Source organism: Cylas formicarius, unplaced genomic scaffold, assembly GCF_029955315.1.
Source record: "Cylas formicarius isolate icCylForm1 unplaced genomic scaffold, icCylForm1.1 PGA_scaffold_3__17_contigs__length_32017465, whole genome shotgun sequence".
NCBI classification, from domain to species: Eukaryota; Metazoa; Arthropoda; class Insecta; order Coleoptera; family Brentidae; genus Cylas; species Cylas formicarius.
The window spans coordinates 17165840-17179940 of NW_026844326.1; the positions used below are offsets into that span (position 1 = coordinate 17165840).

The 14101-nt window shown below is 35.0% G+C and overlaps 1 protein-coding gene across 15 annotated transcripts in view; it reads left to right on the top strand.

Moving 5' to 3' along the window:
* The window catches only part of LOC132700025 (dual 3',5'-cyclic-AMP and -GMP phosphodiesterase 11), a 227588-nt gene that overhangs the window by 126107 nt on the left and 87380 nt on the right, over positions 1–14101 (top strand). For 2 of the 15 annotated variants that reach the window (XM_060667093.1, XM_060667095.1), the window contains exon 1: positions 2585–2961. The exons of 12 other annotated variants lie outside the window; for them this stretch is intronic. The gene's annotated coding sequence lies outside the window, so the exon portion shown is untranslated. Of the gene's footprint in view, positions 1–2583; positions 2962–14101 lie in introns of those variants that run through there. One more of the 15 variants, XM_060667089.1, reaches the window with a different exon arrangement.

Here is a 14101-nt window from a genome sequence, read left to right on the forward strand (position 1 = left end):
TACCTGTTATTTTGGAGAAGTAGGGAAATTTTCTTATTTTCCTTTCATTTCAAAGTATTGCAAATATTTCTTTTTATAATATTAATATTTGTTCCTGCATAGGTAAATTTTAATTAAAATAAAATTTAGTTACCATTTAACCCTAGCAGCCTGTGGTTCAGATTCATTATTTCATTACAAATTTCTCATTGGAAGGAATATTTCATGATGTAAATAATAATAATATTAATGACACTAAATAATAATAAATTGTAAACACGGCGTATATATTGGCTCCAGGCTTCACATACTGAACCTCATCGGGATTCCACACAAATTAAAATATACATCTAAGTATTTAAACAAATAAGATATTAAGCATATGGTAATGGTTTCACGTTTGTCATGTGGTGTCATGGTTGAATGTAAGATATACGAAGCAATATAAATTTCTTTACTTATCTGTCCAAGGCTTGTCAACTTAACAAAATCGTGCAAACATGCATATTATATGCACACCTCGGATACACTTTTCTTGTATTCCAGTCAGAATGGTCCCCATGTACTCGACAATATTAAATTTTTACTGATCCTTGTAGCAAATCATTAACTTCTTTATCGGAATTAGATCAACGCAATTGTGTTCTAAGATTTTCAGTTAGTATTTATAGTCTCAAGGTATAACGGCAATTATCCAAATAACTTTTTTACAAATGTTCTATTAAGTTGAATATACAATGATATGGAGGGCGTATGCCCCATCTGTTCGGCTAAACTATCACATAGATATTGTTTTTTAATAGCGAATGAATTTAACACCTCCGAAAGTTGCCCTTTCCTGTAACTGGATTCAAAATAAATATCATTCTGTAACATGTATTCTTGAATTTCAGTTTTTATACGGGATGAATTTAGTGCTTTTTGTAGCAGGTAGTTGTGATCCCGTGCTTTATCCGTTAAAGTCTGTTCATATATGTAAGAAAGTGACTAACTGATAGGAATTAAGGAAAGACCCGGTCAAGCTGTAAGAATGAAATATGGCCGAACCGGTCCGTACTTTGCTTAGAATTTAATTATTTGGGGTTTTGTTAGGAAACTTACTAAACAATATTTATTTATTTATGCATGTATCTAAATCTAAAAAAAAATTACAAATTATTTTTATTACCTACTTAAATTACTTCAAATTATTCACATAATGTATCAGTATCACTATCACTATCATCGCCTGTTGTAATTATTATTTGTTCTATATTATTTGTAGGTTCAAGCTTTATAGAACCTCAATGAATTGCTTTTTGGTATAATCTTCGTGAAAATAAATGTCGTTATTATACATGTAGTTTTGGATTGTTGCTTTTGTGTCAGATGAGGAAGGGGTTTTAGTTTGGAACTAGTTTGTTTTTAAACCAACTTTCAAATAAATCAGCTGTGGTGTATTCATGGTAATCCAGAGAAGAATCTTTAATATTTTTCTCAGACACAGAAAGTCCATTTGGAATTTTTGATGGCGCGTTTTTGACACTTATCAGTTGAGTCAACCCAACCCTTTTCCGGGGTATCATAAGTGTCGAACCAGGTTTCATCCAAGTAAATAATTGGCCTTGGTTGTTCTGTGTAAATCCTATTTTTTTCTGGAAAGATTCCAATTTGTTTAAATCTAAAACCCATGTGTTGAATACACTTCCATAAGGTAGTTCTGCCACATTTAACACCGGTTTCATCTTTTTCAGGCCTCCTAATTAAGATATCTAATGTAGGCATGCTTTGTTCCTCGTATAACTGGTAAATTTTACGTCGTATTATATCTTGAGCATTTTCATCTACACATGAGAAAATGTCAGCATCGCTTCTTTTTTTTCCTCGCTGAAATGGGATTATTTACAATTTTCCATACAGTTGATGTTGGAATTTTCGTCAATGTGTGTCTTTTAAAGATGCTTGCTTGCTGGCACCACGTTCAATGAGAGTCAAATAAACATTGTTTATAACTTCCTTAGTCTCAAGAGAATAGTGTTTTTTACATTTGAGCGGGAGCATCTCCTGAGATACACTAGGCTCGCGCATATTTTGCATAATTCGCACACGATTCACACGCTGTATTGCACACGAAATAAGAATGATTACTAATAACCTTAAACTAAGTAGTATACCAAACCAAAGAATATTAAACACAGCTAGGTATAAAATTATTTTCTATTACAGACCACAATTTTACCTGAATTTAAATTCCGAAACTTTAGGTAATCTTGTTGCATTGTATGTTAATGACCACCCTTGGATAATCCCATTCAAAAGCAATTGGTCACTTTCTTATATCTATGAACAGACCATACCTATGAATACATTATTCATTGTTAGGTGTGTACTAAGTCACAAAAGGGATGAAGGTTGTTAATTCTTAGCAAGCTTTTGCGACACATTTTACTCAACACAGAAACATACTGTAGTTAAACACTGTCGATCCCTAAAACGAACGAAATAATTGCGGAGTTGGCAACGGCGCGATTGCGGTCCTTCGAGCCGGTCGGCGGCGTAGTAACGTTCGGCACACAACAATCGAGAATCGCTATCTTTCGACTGTCATCGCAGAAAACAGCTGAACCGGCGTCTGACTACGGCGCACGTTATGTTTTATGTGTGTGTGTGTGTGTTTGTGTGAGTGAGTCGGTTGATTCGGCCAACGCTCGAAACGATATTCAGACAAGTCCGCCAGAAACGGCGCGTTTCTTGTTGCGTTTGTATCGCGCGTTCGGTGGCGCAACGAGATCGTTCGAATCCGGGAAAACTTTCGTCGTACGCTCACAAAATTTCGCACACCCGGGAGGAGGAACGCGATTAGTTTCTCGACCGGCGAAAAACGCGGGAATTGATTAAAGTGTCGTTAGCGCGCTCTGTGTTTTGCCTACTGCCTGGTTTCGCGTACATCTGCAAGATTAAATTTGGATTACTTTGATTGAAAAGAGGAAGACACCGCCGATGGTTAGTTTCGACCTTTTAATAATAACGCTGCGCGCGGACGAGAGAGAGATTGCACTCGCACGAAACCTGTTTAAAACGTTTACCGTACCGCTTGCCTTATCACTTGTTATATCATTAAGGCGTCTGGGTACGGGAAAAAGGAGCACCGCGCTAAAGGTCACTCGCAAATGTTTAGAATTTATCGGTCTAGACACCCTGAATTTTTACATCAATTCGCGCCCGAGTTTCACCGTATCCTTTATTAGACCGCACGAAAATACGAAGAAGTGTTTGATATCGTTTGGATAGTTGGAAGGTCATTTCTTAGCGATCCGAGCGATTTTATGGACCGAGTGGTACATAGTTTTTCGCATATATCGCTAGTGACTCGAACAAGTTATTGTTGTGATGTTGGTCATTGGTCTTGCCAATTGGTCAAAAATGAAGGCATGAGTAATTACGAAAAATTCAAACCGGTACGGTTGGAACAGTGCATAATACTATTCTAACAATACTAATGCTTGCAGTACTGACAAATTCAGGTAACCCCTCACCATTTCATTTCATTCAATTATTTTCGTTATATCCGGAATATGAATAAATCTTCAAATCTTCCGTAAATGGAAGCGTGTTCAACGATTATCAACAATCACGTGGAAATACCAAACTTCAACTTGTCAGTACTTGTTACATGAACGTGATAGTACGATTCTTGCAAGGTAGCCCTGAGCGCAGTTCATAAAAGATTTTGACCAGGTCAAAATCTCTGACCGCGGTCAATCGGCTAGGTACAACTTTAGCCAGAGGTGATAGAGATAAAATATAAATACGAATTTTCCTGTTTTTGTTTTGTAAACTTTGTTGAAAATGTAAGAAAGAAGTTTTGATCTTTTAAAATATCGAATAAGTCTAAAATTACATCTTAGTATTTGCTAAATAGTTTATTGTACTTAACATGTTAAGCCAATTCTCATTAGCAAATAGCTTCAGCTGTAAAAACTTGTTTTTCTTTCTGCGCATTATCGCAGAATTTCGTTTTGTTGTTCATCCATCAAGTTAAATTTAATGTCCAACCGAATCGACCTTTATGGAAAAGTTTCCGTTACAACTTTATTAACTTCCACGTAAAGTTATTCAAACTTTTTATTAGAAACTTTCGAGTAGCCTAAAGGCGGAGGTTGCGGTTAGTTGCTGATGAAATAGTTAACAACGGCAATTCCAAGATACGAATTTTATATCAGATAAGTTTTCAAAGATTCCCACAAACATCGCCAGCAACTTTTCCAATGCCGAATGCTAAAACTTGCCTCATTAAATTGAAACGATAGTGAAACAACGGGCAGTGAGGCAAAAAAAATCGCAAAAACATTAAACATTTTTCCTAGCAGCCATGAAAAATTTGGAAAGTAAAGGCACATTGCCATCACAAATTTAATTCGGAAATGTCACGGTAACGAAGTTTGCCAGTTCTGGCCGGTTTTAATGCGAACATAAAAATATTTTCATTCATAATGCGTAAACATTAGGAAAAAGAACGCGTCATCGGAAAATTTCCATTGAATTTTGATACGTGCAATTATCGAAAACGTGCACAATTTTTGACGTACTTTCGGTTTTAAAGTCGCAGGTATGGCGACTTCATTGCGGAGAGACCACGTCTCTAAATTTACATTCATCATTTGTTAAATTGTTGTCGAGCATCCGGCCATTATATAAACAGTGAATGAAGCATACAACAAAAACTGCAATACGCCTTACAGTAGGGCTCTGATTATCGGATGACTTGTAGTACTATCGCGGTTTTAAGTGCCTTTGTATTTTTGATTAAAAAATATTGTTAAATCTTTTATATGGACAAAATTTGACCAACGGCTATAAACTGGAAAATTTGGAGAAATCGTGTTTCTTCTTGCTAAAAAAGCTTCTATATGAAAAACTTATTAATATATAAAGTGCTTGTAAGTTTTCTTATGGTTGAATTCTAGAAAATATTTTAAATATAGTCCTTCAAATTCGTGGTTGTATCAAATGTCGGTGAATTGCACATTATATCAAAAATAAAATAGACCACAAGATACATTGTATAAGATGTTAACGCTGCCAAGCGATTGCACTGTTGACTTTCATGTTGTATGTAAATAAAGAGTGACCTAACGTAATCTCGACGTATTTTTATGACCCAATGAAAGTTTTGGTTAGAAATAAGCACCCAACTAAGAAAAAGAAGAAATGCTAAGTTTACAGCCTCAACTGCAACTCAGCTTGTATATATCATAATGTTATGTGCTGGGTTTATTTTAATTGTGACCGTGAATTTAGTATCGCATTGACCTTCCACCACAAGTTCCAGTTTTTGGATGGCGATGGAGTAATAGGAAATAGTCCAGATGACGTCAGTTAACGTTGGCAATTATCTGAAAATATAGATGACCACAAAACTTAAGATCATGGAGACCAAAAAAATGAACCCACCGGAATAATGAAGAGGGTTCATAAGAATAATGTCACAGAATTGGACAGAGGAGGAAACGAAGACTTTTTATAATTATAAATGTAATACCAGAAACATTGAAGATTATAGAATCATCTGAATAAACTGACGGATGCTTTATTCAAAGTTTGATATAAAGCCACAGTGGGTTTGTCGATTTTCGATTGTTTTTTTTTCAATTTTTGCGGCAAGCGAATATTTCAATTTGCCACAGATTGAGAAACTGCCAGAAATTTATTACGGATTCTCCATAGTTACATATATTTTGAATTATGAGTGAAGAGTTGACACCACAAAAACATCAGTTATGATTGAGGTCTGCGAAATGAATGCACTAAGAAGAATCGTGGGAAAGACAAAGATTGAGGCAGGTTGTTGACAACGTCCCTTTGGGAAAGAGATGTCGTGGTCGACCAAGAAAGAGGTGGAAGGACACTCTGGATTGAACAAGTCCTAGACCTAATAGAAATAATAATAAATATTTTACATCTTGCATGGTTACCGTAACAACCATTCATATTGAGGTAACACCCCTCTCCCACTCACTTCTTGCCTGATTGCGAACATGTGCATTACAATAATGAATGACGTATGCGTCTGTGGTGTACAGGGTAACAGTTATATAATATTAGTTCGATTTTAAAACACACAAATCTTTCAAGTAACCACGTATTTTCCTAATTAGCCGTTATTTCGTAACAAAATTGGCTGCGGAATCGGCCCACTAACCGGCGCTTCGGTGTCAAAAGTTTAGCCATTGTGTTTTTTGCGTAACCTTGGGACGGAACGCCGCGCTGTCACGCGCGTTTTCATTTCAAATGCGCGAAAGTAATACACGATTCACGATCGCGTTTGGTCTGGCGCCGACGAAAACAATCAAGTGTAAACTACGCAGTGCGATCGATACATTTGTGCAATTGGTTGATTAACGATAGCCGCCACAAATAATGAAAAAAAAACTTGTGTTGTTCCCGCGGCACGATAAACAAACCTGACCTCAAAACGAACTAGACGTTTATGGACGACTTTTTTTATTTACAGGTGAAATTAGAAAAAAAAGTAGCAGCCATTGTCGTAATCGTTTTTTATTTCTAATTCCAAATGTGAAAATTATATGTTTTCTTCTGGGGTATAAGTTGATGATTTTTGGTAGGTAACATTTGATGATAGTCTCAATTGTTATATCTGTACAAAAGTATTTCAAAGACATCGATTGATGTAGATTGAAGGAAGTAAGATGTTTCGAGATGATATCTCGGATAAAACTTTATAGTCGAAGGTTAGATATAGATATTGGATAATAACGTGTAAATCATACAATAAGAATGTGTCACTTGCAACCACTTCATTTATGTTTTTCCTGGATAAAATTTTCGTAACTTTGGAACAATAAACCAAACTAAACGTTTCAGTTGTTTTGGTAAGATTTGTCATCTTCAAAATTTTAACGCTTCTTTGTTTTTCTTCGTCTTTCGTCCCTCTGCCTTCCAGTAGTTTTTCTTCTATGCTGTCTTCTGCTGGATTGTCGTTTGCCGCTTTGGTGATTCCATGATATTGGGCAGAGGTCTGAAATGTGTGGATGTTTCATTTCACTTAATTTATTGTTATTAATGTTTTAAAAAGGCAAAGCGAATCATCAGAAAACAATGAAAAATATCAGTGATTCAACCTAATATTGTTATTATTGTTATTATTCTTATAAACGTCTTTATTCACCATAAATTACAAAGAAAAAAAAGCAATGAAAAATATAACAATTTCATTACATGGTGAAATGGTGAAAAGGTTTGATTGCGTAGTTATGATAGTCCTCTGACAATTTATTGTAAAAACTAGGAGCCACATAAGAAAATGACCGCCTGTACGCTGCAGAGGTGTGACACGGGATTATCAACGGCCTAATTTTGCCGGTATGATAAGAACTGACGTTCTCAAATCTGGCCAATTTCTGGTATAAGTATGTTGGTCCCCCCGAAATCATAATCTTGTGAATCAAGCATTTGCAGATAGCTAAATGATATCTAAGCCTTTAGTTGTCCTACTGTAGGGCAACTAAATACCTATTGTCTTTCCATTGAAAAGTTTCTGAAGCAATGTTGTTCAATCGAAAGCCCAGAATTAAAAGTTACGGCATTTATCGTGTATAATACCCAGTGGATATGAACTACATTACTGTTTCGCTCCCTACTGTTCACGTTATGAAACCAAATATTTGCTGAACGAGTTTACCTCTGGAATTTGTTTGCGTACACCATGTGAATACAAAGTCGTTAGCAATATCCCGCCGACATTCGTACCAAATGATTTTTGCGTTCGGTTTGCTAACCTGAAAAAAAAATATTTTCGGCAATCCGGCCAATTCTATATCAATATCAATATCCCCAGCAGTGGCGCACCCTTTTCTGAAGAGTTTATTAATAATATCACATGAAAAATTGTTATTAGTACTTGTGGAATGAATATTGTATTGAACTTGGAAGTCGTGAGAGGTATCTCGAAGTCAACTTTTCGAGGAATCCACGTATCGTCTAATTTTATATTTTTTAATTACGTGAAAGAAAATGCAGTTCGGAAATTTGTGGATATGTTGTCACACGGACCTGACGTATTGGCTACACTAAGTGTCTATTTTAAAGTTACTTATTTACGTGCCAAAGCACCGGCGGTCTAAAGGACAACTATAATAACACGAGACAAAATATTGGCTAAACGCGTACGGTTATAATAAATAAATAAAAGTTTGTGTGGGATCGAAACGTATACCAAGCGGTGTCTATAATCGCGTTTTTGTTCTGTAAAATGGGGTTCCAAATTATACTTTCCAATACGTCCGGACAGAGTTTCAATTTCAAGACCGGCAACAAAGAATAATAACCGAATGTATGCAAAGATGCAATATGAGTTCATAAATTAACTGCAATATCTGGAATAGTGTCCAACAACTGCTTCCGAATCCAACATTGTCATTATCTTGTTTCACACTTTTGATATGACATATTTGAAGTGAGAAATAACTGCAGTTCCTCTGACTTAGTTCAAAATTTGCCCGACTGACTCGTTGGTAGGAGAACCGCATTTTGCCAAGTAGAGAGGATTCAAAATAAATAAGAACCAAAAGTTCAGATTTTTACGAAATTATATATTTTGACATGACAATTGTTTCGACAACACAGTGTCTTTATCAAATGTAATATTTATGATGATATGAATATGAATCCACAACCGCCGAAATTATATTCTTTATTTAAATTACATAAACAAGATTTGCCCATTAGACCAGTCGTGTCTTATGTAACAGCTCCAGCCATTAAACTCTCTACAAAATTGTTAAATATTTTAATGTTCCACACAGATTTTAAACCAAAATTTGCAATAAAAAAATCTTTTGAATTAATCGACAAAATTAAAGACATCAAAATCCCTTCTAACGCAACACTACTGTCTTTTAATGTACAAAACTTATTTCCCAGTATTCCACCTATGGATGTGATAGATTTAGTAGATTTCACCCTAAGTCGGAAGCACGTTAACTCATTGGTGAAACAAGAGTTATTAGATTGCTTAATAGTATCTTTAGACCAAAATTATTTTGAATTTAAAGAAGGTTTGATTATGGGAAACCCACTTAGTCCTTTGTTAGCCGAGATTTTTATGGATAATTTGGAAGATATCATACTAGAACATCTTTTAAGTAAAAGTTTTTTATGGTGGTATATAGATGTGGATGATGTCTTTGCTTGCTTTGTTGGAACAGACAGACAATTGAATTATTTTTTAAATTACATTAACTCAATACATAATGGTATAAAATTCACTATCGAGATTGAACAGGATAACTCTATTAATTTTTTAGACTTAACTATTACGAAAGCCCAAACAAATTAGATTTTTCAATATATCATAAACTTTCACACTCGGACACAGTTATACATAACAGCTCAAATCACCCTTATACACACAAAATGGCTGCATTTAAGTCTTTTATACACAGACTTCTTAATACGCCACTCTCGACAGAAAATTACAACAAAGAACTTTATATCATTAAACAAGTTGCACTGAACAACGGCTACATTATAGATAAAATTATAAATAAAAAACAAATACAGACAACAGTAAACTCTATTTATCCGAAACCTAATACAGAACACTAACAATTTAAAACAATTACAAACATACGAGAACCTAGTGAAAAAGTTTCAAAACCTTTGTCAAAATGTGGTTTAAAAATAGCTTTCAGAACTAACAACACAATAGGAAAATATTTAAAAAACAATAAATGGAAATGTCCAAAATCCCAAAAATCAGGTGTCTACAGGTTGAAATGTGGATCTTGTCCTAAAATTTATATTGGACAAACAGGTAGATCCTTCAAGAAACGCATTAACGAACATATAAGAGCTTTTAAAAACAATAGTCTAGATTCTAATTATGCACATTTAAACACAGAAAAACACATTTTTGACGACAATTTTGATATATTACATACAGTCACAAAAAGTAGAAAATTAAATTTATTGGAAGCCATGGGGATAAACAAAATGAGACATTCAAATGGATTGCTTAACGATCAATTAGACTTAACTACCTCTCCTTTATAGAATTCTCCCAACAACGTTAATTAAGGTTTTATGGTCATTTTTCGGTATATATAGTAGCAGGTAGTTTGTAAATATTACATTTGATAATTTGTCGAAACAATTGTCATATCATAATATATAATTTCGTGAAAATCTGAACTTTTAGTTATTTATTTTGATAAATGGATTTTCATCAAGTAAAAGCCTCCTCAGTTCAATTTTTAGAAAGGATTCTCTTCGGTAAATGTGCGTTTTGAAACGTAAAGTTTTCTGAAACAAGTCTTTGAGATTAGCTTTTATAAGTTTCTAATCCACTTTGACAGTAAATTAATTTGGCAAACTTGATATTTGTTATATTTGCATATCGTTGCTAATTGCAACTGCCACAATGCACAAGACACCAACCAAAAACTGAATAAATAAAAATGGTATTTTCTTAAGTTCAGTTGATTAACTAACAATTGTTGCTTAAATTTAGTTATATACTCATATCTTGGTAGTTAAACTGTATGAAGTCATTCTATTAAAGCACAAACGCTGTTTCAATTGTATTAAATATGCAGATTAAATTTGCAGATCTCGAGAGCAATCGGGGCTAATGGGGTCAATTAATAAGCCGTTTTGCGGAATCAAGAATGCTTTAAATAGGATTATATCGGTTAATCGAATTGATGGACGACGTTTCATTTTAAACGCATTTTATTTGACTCGGTGGTACTGGTCGGTAAAATTTTGGAAAATCCATTTTATCACTTCTTTTTTGAAATTTGAAGAAGTTGAATGGCGACATAAAATGCTTTAAATTATTTTATTCCAGAAGTAAGCTATTTAATAAAATCATTAAACATTAATAAAAATAATTTAACAATGATAACAATGATGTGTAACCAAATATATTGTTTAATATTTTGCCAGTGCAAACCGGGTAGTTAGTTAGTAGTAGTTAGTATTTTGATTGCGATGTAAAATAGATCCAATTCGATTTTCAAAACAAATTTTTTTACACAAAACGATATATGAGATTTATACAATACATGCTTGCCACTGATCGATAAGTGTACGTGACGGTGATTGTATAAATCAGTAGGAATTAAAGAATAAGAAAGAAACGTTAAAGACCGTTACTACATAAAAAAGAAATAATTTTATACACTGCTCAATATGAATTAAGTAGTGTAAAACCCCGCTTACATCTTACATCTTACACAGTTGTTTGATTTTGACTGCTTAGCAGTTTAAGTAGGTAGCGGGGTGTTTTTTAGCTCTACTACAAACTGGTCTAATGCATTATAAATCTTTTCCTTGAGACAATTCTTACTGTTTGTACTTACAGTCAACATACACACAGTTGTCCTTTATTATCCTCATCAAAAGGTTCTCGTTTGAGGGAAACATTCATCACTTTTGAAGAATTCGTTGCTTTTTTATATCAAATTATTTTTTGTTTTTTGTCAAATCCTTTGGAACTTCGATAGAGTGATCATCTCTTTATTTACTTTTTATTTCAAGGTCACGGTGTCTATTATTGTTCCCTTTCTGTAGTCTGTAGATAGTGTGAGAAAGTAATTTCTCGATTTTTTTTCATATTTTGAAAATTAAATTCAGAGTCTTATTTTGTCTCAGTCGTGCTAAAAGAACATGTTGACATAGCTTTTGCTTCGCCTAAGAACCTCCTGGTTTTACTAGCTTTGTTGCTTTCTGCATTTGTGGATTGGATGTTATTGAAAGTATTTTATAATGGGTGATTCAATAAGAGTTTTTTCCACATTACAATCTGAAATATTTTTGAAACGCCACTGTATTTGTTTATTATCATATGAGATTTCTAATCTCAAAACATAAACAAAATTAGTCATGGAGCAATATACGAATGAACAACGTGTAAAAATTGTGCAAGCCTATAATGAAAATGGTCGATCAAGAAAAAATGCATTTCGGGCTCTACGTGAATATTTCGGCCCGCAAAATCGATCTTCTGAGACGACAATTTGGAATGTGGTTCAAAAATTTGAGCAAACTGGATCTGTAACTAACCTCAAAGTCCCTCAACGTGCTCGTGCAGGTCGGTCAGATCAAATATTGCCATTGTTCGAGAAAGTGTAGCCGAAGATCCAAACACATCGATGCGTCATCGAACGCAGCAAGTTACGTATTCAACCACACAGCCAATTTTAACAAAAGACATGCATCTACACCCATATAAAGTCCAAATAACTCAGGAGTTGAAACCTCGAGATATCAACAGCGCCGCGTGTTTGCAGAATGCATACGAGAACAAGGGGTTCATTTTTCAACGAAAATCATCTTTAGCGATAAAAGCCACATTTTCACGTAAACAAACACAATGCTCGTATTTGGGGATTAGAAAATCCAAGAGAGATTGTTCAAAAAGCAATGCATCCTCAAAAAGTGACGGTTTAGTGCGGAGGAATAATTAGCCCTTTTTTTTCGAGGATAATGCGGAGAACGCTGTTACGGTTAATGGTGTTCGCTATCGAAACATGATATCTGATTTTTTCTGGGAGCAGTTGGGAGATATGGACATTGAAGATTTGTGGTTCCAACAGGATGGAGCCACTTGTCACACATCCAGAGAAACGATGCAACGGCGATATCAATTGGCCGCCGCGATCATGTGATCTTACTCCCCTAGATTTTTTTTTTGGGGTGTCTAAAAAGCAGGGTGTATAGAAATAAACCAAACACTATTCCTTATTACTTATGCCCCTATCAGAATTAGTTTCGCCCCACCTATTGCAGCCACTCACCTTAAGCTGAGCAGTGTATATAGTTATGACAATAATTAATGGTTGTTGTCAAGTAACTTGAAGAAGGCGCCTACAATTAAGGAACCGGAAAAAAAGCAGATTATGGTAATCGCGTTTTGCTGATCCTTTTGCGGTTGCTGAATGAATTAAGAGCAAGTAAAAAAAGTATTGTTTGTTTTGTTTTTTTTTAGCCGCGTCCATCTTGAAAATTAACGGAAACTATCGTTGTTTCGTAACGCTGCGGCGTGTATTTGTGTTCAAACAGCTGGTCCGATTACGTCAGCCGGTTTGCGCTAATTCATTAAATAAATTTACAAGAACATTTTCGTAATTTATGAACAGGCATATCGCATTTTATCTACGAATAAAGCGGATTTATTATCGTATGTGGTTAGCGTTCACCCATACGGGCTGCAAAATATTTTCACTGACTGATAAAGTTTTGCACCGTAACCGATTGTTACGCTTGGGGAGCAAGACTTGACGTCACATGCACAGAATGCGATCATTACGAAATGCAGGATGTCACAGTTTCCTTGATAAAAAAATTTAACCGATAATGGTGCAAATAGGTGTCGCCGTTGTTTTATGCGCGCAAACACCAACGACGAGGCCTTGAGCCTTGACCAGACGTCAAAAAAGTGGAGAGAATATTTAATAGTCCTACGAACCGTGGCATTTTGTTAGAAGCGAAGATAATATCCGGGCCCGGCATCATCGCAGAAGCTTATTGGCTGAAGCTCTTAGACTAACACTACTTAGACATCATTGCAGAGCTGAAAACATTCCCAGAAGATATACAAGAACGTATTTTCCTTAACTCGAAGAACAAATCGGAATTACACAGTTATAATTTAAATATGCGAATTCAGGACGCGAATTTGGCGTTGACGTTGTAATATCAAGAGCACGCGATATAAACTTTTACCTGCTTCTTCGACATCGAGAAAGCTTTCGATAGAGAGGATATGTGATCCCTTTTAGCTGTATACGGAACGACTCTTTAGAAAGGTTATGAAGAATGCAGAGGCTGCTAGTAAACGTACTTATTAATAATTTTAAGGACGCAGGCGATACAGCACTCAGCTTGAGGGTCTCCATAGAGTCACAAAGTAACAGAAGTAGCTATGCGAAACTTGTAACAACATGCACCTAATCACAAAAAAAGCAAACGTTTTGAGAGTAAGCAAACAAGATGCTGATGCTCAGTTTAACTCAAACGGCTTCCAACTGTGAATGGTTACGTCGATGCGGTCACATTTCATAAAAACAAATAACAAATAGGCGAAATTAAAGTAGAGAAGAGTGAATAGAATTGCTTT